Consider the following 15577-nt stretch of genomic DNA (forward strand, 5'->3'; position numbering starts at 1 on the left):
TGTGTAATTCTTATTTGAGAGTAAGAGGCAGAGAGACAGAGAGAGAGAGAAAATGGGTACACCAGGGCATCCAGCCACTGCAAATGAACTCCAGACACAACTGCCACCTTGTGCATCTGGCTAACATGAGTCCTGGTGAATCAAACCTGAATCCTTAAGCTTCATAGGCAAGCATCTTAACCACTAAAGCCATCTCTGCAGCCCTGGAATGGCTCTTATAATATATTTTTCTGAGGGTACTTTGTCAACAAATGGTGCTGGACAAACTGGATAACCATATGCAGGAAATTAAAACTTAATCCACACATCTCACCATACACAACACTCAAGTACAAATGGATCAAAGACCTCAATATAAGGCCGGAAACTCAGTTACTATTGTAAGAAAAAAATAAGAGGAATTTTCCATGATATAGGAATGGGAAAAGACTTCCTGAACAAAACCCCAGTAGCACAGGTTCTTAAACAATCACTTAACCGCTGGGATCACATGAGGATGAAAAGTTTCTTCACAGACAAATTTACATTAAGCAGATCCAAAAATTACCCACAGAATAGGAGAAAATATTTGCTGAATATCAAACTGACAGAGGTCTGATTTCCAGAATCTACAAAGAACTCGAAAATCTAAACAATAACAAGTGCTACTCTGCAGCAAATAACCTGATGTGATGCTCATGAAAGTGCAATAGTGGCTCCTAGCCATGGTGGACTGCTCTTGATGTGTCTTACTGATCTGCTCAGTGGAATGGAACCCATAGCTGGGACTGGGAAACAAGTCAGAATCATATCCAAAAATGAGCCTGCTCTCTATTATTGAGCTCCCACCAATCATGGGCTACAAGAGGGACTACACCTATTAAATTCTCTTTCTAAAAGAAAACAAAAAAAAACAAACAAACAATGGTTATCCCATTTATGTGGTGCTAACTTTACTATCCATTGGAGAATTTGCTTCTCTTTTCAAGATAGACACAGATCCTTAGGAGAGAACCAGCCCATCATACCTCAAAAGGGCCCCAGCTGAAACTAAGAGTAATTGGGGAAATAAGCAAGAGTGTCAGTTCCTTGGTGAACCTGGTACCAGCACAAGGGTGAAGGAGATAGACACAGAGAACACTCAACTCCTACCAAACCAGAGATTTACAGACACAGAGGCTCACAAGACCTCATCACTGAAGCAGATATAAAATGAACCCAACATGGCTCAGGGAACTTTGCAGAAAAGGGGGTGGAAACAATATCATAGCTACACAATTGGTCACGATACACAGAGACCTTGCCTCCTACCCATAACTGATGACTAACCCCACAATGGACAACCCACATGCCTCAACAAGGAGGGGAGAGGACACAGAGGAAGCTAACAATGGTACTAACTTGACTGTATACACTAAGTAAAAAACTAATTTAAAAAAAGAGAGAGAAAAAAAAACCCTCATAGGAAGTATTCATCCACTGATTCAGAAGCCCCTGTTATTTAACAGCTTAAAAACACAGAGTTATATGAACCATGAACAGGTGCAGCTATAGTACATATACTATGGCTAAAATAACAAAGGTCACTTTAAACATTATTTATCAAGAAATGGTGTAAATTATGAATTGGAAATCTTTCCTCAAAAAATGTTTCTTCCCCATTTCTCCTAGGATAAATAAAAAAGAATTCAAGAATGAACTGTTGATTTTTGTTTGTTGGTTTCTTATTTTTTTTTTTATTGTTGTTTGTTTTGTTTGGTTTGGTTTGGTTTGCTTTTTAAGGTAAGGTCTCACTCAAGCCCAGGATAACCTGAAATTTACCATGTACTCTCAGGCTGGTATTGAATTCACAGTGATCGTCTTCCTACCTCTATCTCCCCAGTACTGGGACTAAAGGCATGCACCACTATGCCAGGCCTGAACTGTTGATTTTTATTATTACTAAAATAAAAGCTGGATAACAAATCAATTTGATACAATAATTGAAATTGAAATGCAGAGCATGCTGGGTAATGCCTGAAATCTCAGCATTTAAAAAAAATATTTATTTATTTATTTATTTATTTATTTGAGAGTGACAGAGAAAGAGGCAGATAGAGATAGAGAATGGGCACGCCAGGGCCTCCAGCCACTGCAAAAGAACTCTAGATGCATGCGCCCCTTGTGCATCTGGCTAATGTGGGTCCTGGGAAATCAAGCCTCGAACTGGAGTCCTTAGGCTTCATAGGCAAGCTCTTAACTACTAAGCCATCTCTCCAGCCCACTCTCAGCATTTTTGAAGCTAAGATAAGTGGATCCCAGTGAGTGAAATGCCAACCTGTGTTATGGAGTGAGTTCCAAATCAGCTTGGGATAAAGATCCTGCCTCAAAATAAAACAGAAAAATTCTAAAGTATCAACTACAAAAAGTTTAAGGATACTGATTCTAGAGATAATAAAGGAAAATTTAGAAATTTTCAAATATAATAGGTGGTTGTTACTATTAATTTAATCATTCCTTTGGTCAAAAATATTCACCAATTACTGCTATGTTACAAGAATTTAGAGAAGGTGCAGTGTAGTGAGGAAATCGCTAAGTTGCTATTGGTTTTAGTTCTACTTCATTTGCTAGCTGGTTACTTACCATGAGAAGGCATCCTTACATTTAAGAGAACTACTCTTGTAAAATAAGAACAGCAAAACAGATAAGTAAATACATTCCATAAATAATGTTCATTATTGCATTTCCCTCAGTCAGACAGGAGGCCATATTGTATGTTTAGCCCATTGGTCTTCAGACTGCTCCTCCAGACTCCTCAAGCTGAGCACAGCATTTCCCACTCTGACAACGGAGAAATTTGTGCAGCTGGGCATGGTGGTTGGTACACGCCTTTAATCCCAGCACTTGGGAGGCAGAGGTAGGAGGATTGCCATTAGTTTAAGACCACCCTGAGTCTACATGCGGCCACATCCAGATATTTGTTTGTATCTTGGGGATCAAACTTGAATAGTCTTTCAGGCTTCTTCAGGCCCTTGCATTTACACAGGAAGTGCTCATAACCTGAGCCATTTCTTCAGACCACTGAATGTTTTTGTTATAAACATGTGGAATAACCTATAAGTACACTGTTAAATATAAGGAGCTAATTTGATCTCATATTTAACCAGATTGGGCTGAATAATGTTTAACCAGCTGAATAATTCAAATCAAGTAATGTTGATCACTCCCTTGGAGGTATTCAACTGCCCCTTGAGACCAGGCATTATTGTTCCCAGAAATGTACAGGAAGAAAGCATTGCCAGCTACACATGTCATGTGCATTACTGAAATGAAATACCACTCCACAAGATTACCACAAAGTTTAACTTTCTACGTAGTCACAAGGCAGTTTGGGAGTGCACTTGTCTGAAACAAGAATGTTCAAAGGGTAAATAAAAAGAGTGCCTCCCTTTCCATGTCACTTCCTATGGCTACAATTACAAAGAATTTTCCAAAACCAGAAAAGCTGAGCAAAAATATCTAGTCAATGACACTCCAACATTTTTGCACTCTGATAATAAAAGAAAGGCCTTCACATTTCCATTTATAGAAACATCAGCTTTTCTCTATTTGAATGAGTTGTGAATAATAATGATTTTCATTTAGCAATGTTAATCCAAAATAATGCCAATCTCCACTAATGAAAACTCTGTGAAAACGTGAGTGACAATGCTATTCAAATCCTAGTTTTCTTGCTTTTCGGAAGTGAGAATATCTTCTGACATTTCTAGAACAAACAAACTCATTGCCTGTTGTGGCATTGTATTATAAACACCCCTTTCACTTTCAAAAAATGCCTGGCCTAAGAAGCAAATATATGTCACCTGTATTTTCCTATGACTTTCCCTATGCTAATGGTTCTAAAAGTTTCATTATGAGCTTAAGTCATGTACCTGATAGAGAAGTCTATCGAGAGCAGTCTGTGTGGCACCTTCACTAGAATCCTCTATTAAATACTGTGGACAGAATGATTTAACTGGTGTTAGAGGTGAGAGATGGAGGAGAGGACAAATTGAGGAGAGGGCAATTAAAATTAAAGACATGCAAAAAGCCATATGGACACCTACTTCATTTTTAGCTTAGAATAAAATGCCAGCTATGAAAAGGAAAGTTAATGCCATTCATTCAACAAAGGTTCTTACTGAATCGGTCACTCTATATGGAAGACCCTCAGAGATCAGACAAGGGTGTGGGCCATTTCCATTAGGCTATGTCTCAGCAACATACTTAACTCAGTTTGAAATTGTGCTTTCCAATACAATTATTAAAGAATGGGTAAAGAAACTATGGTTTCTGCTAGACATTTGGCATTTGAAATTTCTCAGTAGAGGAAAATGACATAATAAAGAAAATCTGCTATGACAAACTATTGGTGCTCTAGGCAGACTCCCGACCAGAATCACTCAGGTCACTTAAAGGTGTCAATTCATTGTGCCATTCTAAGACAGACTTAAGAGAGCTATAGACTCAGAAGGAACTCTTGGTTTCCAAAAAGGAAGAGGAAATAGAAATATAGAAATGCACTACTGCCTCACTACCGAGAAACAAAAAAAGATCCTTACAAAGGAAATGTATTCATATTGTCCATTTGACATCTCTTTCCCCCACTATGTTTAGATTAAACATTCAAGCTTTTATTAGAAACCATACAGTTCTAAATGAGCTAGTTTATGCTTTTATCTAAATTATAACTACATTACATTTTATTCAGATTCTTATATCCTTTTCTACCATTGATTTTGTTCCTTAAAAGCCCCACTCTCTCTTCTCTAAGTCATCTGAAGATCTTGCCTAACCTCCCTAGGTTAGCGTGTACTCTCTTCAATGACCCCTTGTCATCCTTTAGACCTCAGCTCAAGCGTCATTTTCTCAGGGAACCTGTCCCTATATCAAAGATTACTGCCCTCCGTACATACACTATACCCTTGCACCTTCATATAATTCTCCTCTGTTGCACTCAGCCCAAAGATTGTTATGTTATCTTTGCAGGGTAAACAATATGTATGGATTTGAATGCAAACCTAATACATGTATATTATACCACCAAGTAATTATTCACTTTATTGTCAATGTATACTCCAAGTGAAAGTCAGTTATCCACAACACCTTAAAAAGCAGGATCATTACATATTTTTTTTTTCAAAGTCTCATCATTTATTTGTCACTCTTCACGATTCTCATTTTTGACTAGATTCAGACTTGGAAGTGGAAGCTCTCAGTGAGGACAGCCTGCGTCTCTTGGCAATCTGTTCCTGGCATTTTTCTTTGGCTTCCTTCATTGTCTTGGCCAGAAGCTTGGCATATTCTGCAGCCTCCTCCCTGTTGCTCTTGGTCCGCTGTTTCTTCAGAGCGATAGGCTACGTTTGTGTTGCAAGACAGGCAGGGTAAGAAGACACTGGATCTTGGGTGCTTTGGTCCTGGGCTTCTTACCTTCCTTGTTGAGGGGCTTTCTGACAGCAAGTTGACCGACATCATCTTCTTAGTGAGATTGAAAAGTTTACGGATTCTGCTACCTCTTTTGGGTTCCAGCCGACGAGATACAGTAGTATCTGTTATCCAGGAATATCCTTCTCTCCTTTCTTTACAATAACCAAGTTGAGAACACTTAGATTGGCATACACAATGCATCCCCAAACAGATTTGCGCCTTCTCTCTCCAGTTCTCCTTGACCTTCAACAGGAATGCCCCTCACTCAATAGCAGACACACTCTTCCATGGGTCAAGACACCTTGCTTCATGGGGAAACCTTGCTTGTCATTCCTCCCGCTACTCTGGACCACAACCCTTCCACTCTTCACCCAGACAGCATCAGCAGCAACTTTGGTGGCCATCCGCCTCTCATAGAAGGTATGGAGCGTGCCTCACCGTCCCCTTCAATGAATTTCTGACAGCCAGTGGCTGGGTAGGTGATATTCAGCTTCATCTTGGGGCACCTGCCTGCCTAAGAGGGGCATGAAAAAGAGGGATTATTACACCTTTATGACTTTTTATTCATCCATTTTCTCAAATTTCACTCATGTCAACTGAGTACGAAATTAGTGATTCATTAATCATTTGGAGTAGTCATTTAATAGAACTTGTAGATTTGTCTTTAAAGCTAATCAAATTTGAGGAATGGTCCTGCTACCTTGTGTGATGTTTCATGACTTTATAGATACTTACTGTTTCCCTTTTCAGCACCATCAGACTCTGGAATCTCCACAGAGATTCCCTTTATCCGGCAGGTCTGTCCTTCTCTCAGCCCCACAAATGTCCATCATTGATGCCCACTCCAGACAATTGAACTGGCCCATCAGGACCATCTGTCCTCAAAGAATAGGAAATGTTCACATCTACCAGCTCAACAATTAGCTAGCACATCTTAACATATATAAAATACAGATTCAAAATATTTAAAAAATGACTTTTCTTCTAGGTAAAGTATTTGCCAATGCCATCAAATTTTCAAGATTTGGTAATATCATTTTTAAATTTATTTGCAAAGTTGAGAATTTTAAGTTACTTGATTCTCTAGGGCAAGTTTTTCCACAAACGTTTTCCAGATAATGTGACTTCAGTAATTAAATTATTCTAATTTTATGCTTTGTTGAACAAATATATTTGAAAAATGAATATGCCACTGGTTCATATAAAAAACAAAATAATCATGGTGCTTTCTATGAAAATCCACACATTCAAAAAAATAACTAGACAATTTAAACCACTTGGCTCTTAAGAAGTGAAGGAAAGGAGAGAACAAAAATGCATAAAACTTAAAAGAAAATGTAGCACATTAGTATACATTTATGGACCATCAAGTCTCAGTCACTTATAATTGTAAGTCAGTAAAAATTCAATAACTATTCATTAATTAAAATAAGAGGAAAATAATATTCCTGTCAAGACAGCCATTAGCTTCAGAAGTATAGCAAGAAGCTTAGATCTTGTCCTTTGTGAATGAAAGTGGTTGATTCATAGCTGACTACAGTTCATGCAATGTGGCAACTATGAGTCTCAAAGGTCTAAGATAAAGACTGCAGAGAATTCTCATGTCAGAAACTGCAGCCAAAGGTCACTTTGGGGCCAGTGCTTTGAGGTCAACTTCAATTTCGAAGCTGAAAGAGGTTTCAGTGACAAGTATTGCCACTTATTCTTATTTAATGCAAGAGCATTTGTGTTTGTAATCTGCTTATCAGTTCTGTGACAAATACTCATGAATTAATTCAATTGAAATTAACTCCAATTATCTCACCTATTTCAGTTTCTTAAAAGTTTAAGACAAAAATTATTTTTAACTAACATACAAAATCATAAAAGGGCATATTAATGAGGTACCATGTAACATTTGAAATAGGCACATATTGAATAATATTTGAATTAGGCTAAAATACTTATCTCCTCAAATATTGATTACATTTATGTGGTAAAAACACTTAAAAATCTTTCTGAATGTACAGTACATGTTTGTTATACATCATTACTTCTTACTCCTACCCTACTATAACTTAGTAGCTATTAATCAACCTTTTGTCATCTCTACTTCTGCTACATTCCACAGCTTCTGTTAACAACCACTCCACACTCGCGTTCATTCCACATTTGAGCAAATCATGTGGTCCTTCTCTTTCTATGCCTGCTTGATGTTACTTACCACATTTCCCAGTTACACACATACTGCCACAAATAGGAGAATTCACTTCTTACTTTAACCTTCTTTTTTTTTTTTGATAAGTTGTGTTTATTTATGTATATGCACCACATTTTCATTCATCAGTTGAAATCGTTTCCACTTCTTTACTTCACACACAGTGCTGCAATGAATACACCCAGCAAAACTATGTAAGGACTTTGTCATATTTGCTCAGACTATTTCTTTTTACTTTTTGGTTTGCTAATAATCCCCCCCACCCCCACTTTGTGTAGTCTTACTGGCTTTGAGATAATACCTCACTCTGGTTCTGGTTTGAATTTCCCTGATGAGCATTGATTCTCAACATGTTGTTCATGTACCTGCTAACCATCTCTGTGTTTCCTTCTAGAAAAATGTTTATTTTTCGCTATTGCCTATTTTAGTGATTTTGTTTTCTTTTTGCTGCTGAGGATCTGGGGTTCAATATTTATTCTGGACATGAGGCTTTGTCAGAGCATGCATTGGAAGTACTTTTCTTCTGTTCTGCAGGTTATCTGTGCTGGTTGTGACCTTACCTTTGCAGAAACTTGCTAGCTCTACGGAAACTCATGTAGTTCAGAATTTTGTTTCCTGTAGTTTGGTGCAAAGGACAAATATTGTAAATATGCTGTGAGAAATTGTAGAAATATTTTATTTAACTAAATGTTGTTGTACATTTAAATAACTTACATTTTAAGTAAAAGAAAATGAGAATAAATAAAATAAAATTCATTGTTGAATAAACACTTTAATAATCATAACTTGACTATCCTTTGTACCATGTTTGGCCTACCCAGATACCTGTGTGTGTGTGTGTGTGTGTGTGTGTGTGTGTGTGTGTGTGTGTATGATTACATTTCTCTTTCATGTGTTCCTTTATATTTATAAAATAAAATTTAAAATTAAGCAAACTGAAAAAATAACATTGGTATCTTTTTCAACAAATATTGGGACTAAAATCTTTCCTTAAGAGAGATTAAAATGAAAGGCAGACTCATAAATTGATTCTGTTCCAGTGGTGTTTCAGTTCAAACCTATAACCTCACATTTTTCTAGTTAATGTATCGTTATGTTATAAGGACACATTTACTTCTGTCATCTGAAGTTGAGCATTAATTAATCATTCATGTAAATATGCTTCTAAATTTGTTATGATCCCAAAACTACATATTCTGACTACAAATGTATACATAGTAAAATAGAAAAAACATGTTTTTTTTTATTTGTTTTATCCAGTATTGAAATCTTGGGAGAGCATATAAATAAATGACAAACACCATTTTATAGGAAATATTGTGAATTGTTATATAAATGCATGGCAGTTAATAGAATAATGGAAGTATATATTTTACCATTTAATAAACTATAAATATTTTAAACAATATGTGATTATTATTGTAGACATTTATCTGCACCAGTGCATGCCCCTGAAGAAGACAATTTTTAGGTCTCTCTCCTCAATCTGAGTAAGAATAAGAATCAGAGAGGTGTCATTGAAGAGTGGAACTCAGGAAACTCCTAGTATAAGATCATATATTCTGAAATTATTGCAGGAAAATGATGTCACCAAAGTAAATGCCAAGTATTCATTAGAACACGAACATTATTTGCCAACATCTGAAACCTCAGTTTTCATAGAAATCTCTGAAAAAGGAAAAAAAAAAGGCAAGGAACAGGGGAAATGTAGGTGGCAGAAAAATAAATAAATTAAGGAAAGCTTTAAATATAATTAATGTAAAAGTCTTACTCTTAAGTGAATGTTTTCTTCGTGTATGATACTTTATTTATCTCTAACTCCACCCCAAGGCCAGGTACTTGGAGAAAATGTTTGCATTAATAGACCAAACAAGTCTAATATCCTTACCATATCATCACGTCTTAAAGAAAATCCTTTCCAATAATTGTGAAAGTAAAACTCTTAACAGTTGTTATAGAACAATAGTGATCTAACAGGAATCTTCAGTTACAAAGGCATGCTAGAATTTAGAGTAGTCTTATTAAAAATCAAATTCACAGCATCAACAGATCCTTCCTGTGCCATGTAATTACATGACACCCACTTAATTGAAATAAACTGGAGATGAAACCCGGCCTAGCATAGACATGTACTAATGGTTAGGACTCAGCAGGGTGGGATTATTTCATTAAACAACATCTTCACATGCCTGCCAATTAAATTTCAAGAATATATTTACAATAAGACACTAAGTCAATTAAATAGATTAATTTATAAGTAGGTACTGATTTTTCTCTAAAACCTTGAAAATAATGAGTATTAAAACTATAACTTGAACTCTCACTCTTTTGTAGACTATGTTTTCCTTTCTAGCTAACGACAAGAAATCATATGTACTTTTATGCAAAAATGCTGAAAAGCCTATATCACAAAATTTTCTAAGCCATGTGAGTTCTCAATGGGTTAAATTGTTTGCTTATGTTTGCTGACATTCTTGGTGTGTAGATCAGGCCATATGTCCCAAAAAGGCTAGAGCTGGATAATAGGCGAAGGCATCATTGCTAACCTAGGTAGCATGTATTTGGATTCTGGGGCTTTAAAAAACAGTGAGCCAAACAAACATATTTCCTCGAAAAGGGAATCCCAGCACTGATCATGTATCTTCTATACCAAATTCAGATAAACTAACCTATCACCGAGAGCTACCTCTTTGATACAAAGGAGATGCATGATTTATTTGGATTACAATAAGCATGAAAAATCAAACTCATTCTTAAAAATTAAATTTTACTTTTATTAAAATCAAAGCTTCTGAGTTTGCTTTTTCCTAAAGCAGATGTTCATGTTCGTACGCTTGCTTTATTGAAGAAACAAGAAGTGAATGGCTAGCCTACTTCAATGGCTTGGTGAAAGTTCACCATGAATAAACTCGTCAAAATCTCCTCCTTCTTCCTCAGCACTGATTAAACTATCAGTATATGTGCAGGACTTTTTTTTTTTCTTTAAGATTCTTTGATATACATTGGGAGGAATTTGAGGAAACGTTATGCTCTATAGGTTAAGGAGAGAAGTGTCACTCTCGTGTGAATTTCTTGATGCTTGCAAACGAGATGAATTACAGTCATGAACCCTAAAGTTGTTCTCATAAGTGCCGTGGCATACGTGTGCTCACACATACATATGAAATAATTCTTTTAAAAAAGGAAAATAAATATAATTTGAACAAGACGACTAGTACTATCATGTTCTATAGCATTGAATTTTAATATTCAAAATTAAGAGGTAATTCTCTTTATGGCTGGATGTACTCACCCAGAATATTGTTAGAATTATGTATGTCCCAACTGCCATAAAGTAGCTAATGTTGTTGGCTTGCCAGATCAACATGTGAAATGTGTGGTATAAACAACCTGACCTTTAATCTTTTTAATTTTAAAATTTGAGGTCTACCTCCATTTATCAATGAACAAAGAGCATATATTCTTTGTAAATAGCATAGTCAAGATTGAAGTAAAGCTTTTCTCATATCCACTGGTTTTTATCCTTAGCTTACAAAAACTTGAGCTTCAAAAAGATAGTGCAGTATAGGAAATCTGTTCTCAAGTACATTTGTGTATCTTGATTTGAATCAGATATTCAAGGTAATTTAGAAAGTAAGTGGTCATGCCAACCTATTCTTATTTTGAGTGACTATAGAAAATTAAAACTTCAAATATTCATCTTTCTTTCTCTCTTAAATAAATAAATATTTTTTTAGAAAGGGGCTGGAGAAGATGCTTAGCAGTTAATGTGTTTGCCTGTAAAGCCAGAGGACCCCTGTTCAATTCCCCATGACCCACATAAGCCAGATACACAAAGAGGCACATGCATCTGGAGTTCATTTGCATTGGCTGGAGGCTCAGGTGCGCCCATTCTCTCCCTCTTTCTCTCTCTCTCTTTCTCTCTCTCTCTCAAATAAAGAAATAAATGCCATACATTTTTATAAAGTATTCAAATATTAAAAGCTAAACCATCATATGACTCAGTTTAACCACTCTGGGGCATGTGGATTCCTACCACACACATACTTGCATATCCATGTACATCATTGTTCTATTCACAACAACTAGGAAATAGCATCAACCAAGAGGTCCATCAACTGATGAAAGGCAATGAAATGTATATGTACAAAGGAGTCCTACTCAGACATACATACACACACTAGATAGATACATACATGATAAGATGATGAGAGATGATAGATAGATAGATAGATAGATAGATAGATAGATAGATAGATAGATAGATAGATAGATGATAGATAACTTTCACAAACAATTGCTCTTTCCTGGTTTTCTCAAGTCATATTGAAAGATATTTCCCAATATCACATAAACAAAGTATTTATTTTGGCCATCCATTTGAACAACAAGAGGCCAAAAAGGGGCTAAGACTGGGAGCAAATTGAAGGCCCCACTAGATTCATAAAGTTGCTGATGTGAAGTACCAGGTCTCCTGGGGAACAACATATAGGCTGCACCATTGACTTGCCAATTAATCCAAGGAGAGACATCCACGGCCGTTAGTTCAGGAAAGACACGCATGCTCGCCTGTTTGCCTAGAGATAAGAACTAGGTTTGCAGCTACCAAACAGGGGGAGCACAGGAACAAATGGGAGAAGAAATTACGGCTAAAAATGTAAGTATTTTGTTTCCTTTAAAGAAAGAACCAAATGGTGTGTAAACTGTAATAACATGTATATTATATGAAATACTCATCTATCTTCAAAATTTTAAAAATGAGTAATTTCCATTAGCTTCACTATAGTTATATTCTGTGGATTTGCACAAATGTGGGGGTAAATTTTTTTCTGGATTAATACTAGAAGCCTGAACATTAGACTTATATCACTTTGCATAGATATTATGAAGTTTTACGCGGATTTTATCTTCTGTTACAATCACAGATAGTTACTAAAACTCTGGATGTTTATAATTGTATATTGCTACCATATTAAATATGTCACACACACTTGCTCTTCTACACAGTAATTTGCAGGGTTTAAGATTCCTTAATTACTACTGGATTAACGTATCTGTTGGAATTTTCACTCGTGAAATCTCACTCTGCTTGCTCCTGATGGTAAGAAATTACAGGGGGCTCTTACCTGCTATTCACTTAATTAGGAGCAATGTGAAGCTGGTCTTTAGGGGAACTATTCTATAGTAATCCACCCCATGTGAGAGGGTACACTGAACTAAAAGCATACAACTTACCTGGTGTGGTGGTCCATGCTTATAACCCCATCACTCAGGAGGCAGAGGTAGGAGGATCGCTGTGAGTTCAAGGCCACCCTGAGACTACATAGCCCAGGTCAGCCTGAGCTAGAGTGAGACCCTACCTTGAAAAAACAAAAAAAAAAAAATAATAATTAGCACATCCAACTAAATAATTGAAATCTACACTCTATTCTGCAGAAAAATACCTCTAGGGCTGGAGAGATGGCTTAGTAATTAGGGTGTTTGCCTGTGAAGCCTGAGGACCCCGGTTCAATTCTCCGGGTCCCATGTAAGCCAGATGTGCAAGGAGGCATATATATCTGGAGTTCGTTTGTAGTGGCAGGAGGTCCTGGCACGCCCTTACTCTATCTCTCTCACTCTCTACGTCTTTCTCTCTCAAATAAATAAATAAAATATATTTAAAAAATAACTCTAGAACATTATAATACTGAGTCTTGAAATGTAACCAAATAAAATAATCAAAATTATCCTAATAAAAGTATTTGTCTCTTCATCTCACCCACAGGCACTAGAAACAAACAGAAATAAATAGGTAGTTAACGAGATGTTTTCCCCCAGAAGCATGTCTACATTGTGTCCTGTCTTTGTTATGCGCTGACTCATGATAGCAGGGGTGAAATCAAGGCTACAGCGAGTTTGGTTGGACACCACCTGTCCTGCGTCAGCCTCTGTAATGCTGAGTCAGAGCACAGGGAGAGCCAGGCAGGCGACAGCGTCATCATCGCCTCCAAGCTCAGGTTGGCCGGGCTCCCAAATCTCTGCGAGTGTGTTGACTGCCTGAGCAAATCAATGTCACTTTATCTTTGGGGCAGTGGCTTTGCTAACTTTATTGGCTGTGTGGGGTCTAAGCCTCCTGACGCCAGCAAGTGACACATTTCAAAAATTGTAGCTGAAATTTTGATCCTCTTCCCACTCAAAAAAATGGATAGAATTTTTTAAAAGTAATTTGAAAAACCATGGAGGAATAAGAATACAATTAGAACACATGGAAGACATCAGAGTTCAACATTTGCTCAAAAGAGGTAGAAGGACTGGTATAAAATCATTTTGACAAAACATTGACATTAAGCCTACAATTATAATCCAAAAGACATTGATGTCAATGGTGAAATGGCTAAAGCAGAAGATTATATTGAACGTTTATGTTTAGTCACACATTCAATATAATCTTCTGCTTTAGCCATTTCACCATATATATATATATATATATATATATATATATATATATATATATATATATATATATGTATGTATGCATGTATGTATGTATATGAGATATTCAATGGAGAAAAGGTGTTCAGCAGAAAGAGAATAAAAGAAGCAACAAAATGTAAAATTAATGGAAAACTTGAACAGGTTTGACTAAGCAAATTGAGGACAGCATGTGATACCTCACAGAAATGATTTTTTTTAGCTTATGTCTTGGAACTCCTAATTAGTGGGAAAACTTGGAGGCATGTATGTTTATGTGCATGTGTCTTTGTAAATAAATAAAGAGAACCCTAAATATATCTCAAACATATAATTGCTAAGAAATACATAATAAAAAGACACTTTTTAAAAAGTTGTATCTTATAGAAATGATCAATGCTAGGTAGGGTTTATCTGTGTTGCCATCCTTAGAATATAAGTTCAATTCATCTAAATGTAAGTATTGTAACTTGTAAAGTTAGTGACAAGACCCATTACAAATCTTATCAGTTATATTTGCAACTCAGACATCTTTTTTAACCATACTCTCTCTAAAAATCAGAAAAAGGATATTTTTAGTTTTTTCCACTGTGTCTTCAACAGTAAATACCACTTGTCCTGTGATAAACACTTTATGAGTGGATAATGAATGAGTAAATGAATAAATCACTCATGGATGAATAAGGTATGTATGATTCTGATAAAGCTTCCTATAAACTTTGCCTTGAAAAACAGGGAGATGGAAGCTACATGCTTTAAAAGTAGCATTTTTATCCTCATAGTTCTTAACGTGGTGTTGTTGATCTACCTGTCTGTGTGGACAGACAAAATGAATTTAGTAAGTGGAACTAAGGGGTAACTGACAAGTTAAAATAGCAGGTCTGCCGACATGATCTGCTTGCAGTAACTGGTCTCAAATGTCTGTTCCACCTACCATGGAGAGCTGGGAAATGAAGATAGTGTCACAGCTCCTAAATGGATAGCTGGAAGACTGTGGAATCCTAGGCCCTATAATAGTGCCCAGCCCCCGTTAGGCTATAAGACACAGAGTATGTTAAATAGTTTGAGTCAATTCAATGTCTTATTATGAACTACGTCTCAGTTCGAATACTTTCACTATGTAGTCACGGGGAGACCTCGAACTCACAGCAATCCTCCTACCTTGGCCTCCCAAATACTGAGATTAAAGGTGTGCACCAACATGCCCCGCAATTACTTTCATACTTAATCCAAAATAAGGACACTTAAAGACAATCTTGTTCAAAGAAGTACATCACTGCAGAATTTAAAAAAAAAATGAAAAATTAAGAACAAGATAATTTAAAGCTGATTGCCTGGTGTAATTTTTTGACACTCAGAAGCTATACTGCATTATGTTTAAATTAAAAAATAAACTGCCTTGTATGGAATGTAAACCTCAATGTTAAAATGCAGAAAGGACTTGAAAGAGACAAAATCTATATGTCATTAAAGGTATCACAAAATTCTGATAGAATATTCCTCAGT

At 36.2% G+C, this 15577-nt stretch overlaps 1 pseudogene; it reads right to left on the reverse strand.

Annotated features, from left to right (window-relative positions):
- Nucleotides 1–5157: 5157 nt before the first annotated feature.
- Nucleotides 5158–5920, reverse strand: LOC101598832 (annotated as a pseudogene).
- Between the last annotated feature and the right edge of the window lie 9657 nt (nt 5921–15577).

This window comes from Jaculus jaculus, chromosome 14 (assembly GCF_020740685.1).
Source record: "Jaculus jaculus isolate mJacJac1 chromosome 14, mJacJac1.mat.Y.cur, whole genome shotgun sequence".
Classification (NCBI taxonomy): Eukaryota; Metazoa; Chordata; class Mammalia; order Rodentia; family Dipodidae; genus Jaculus; species Jaculus jaculus.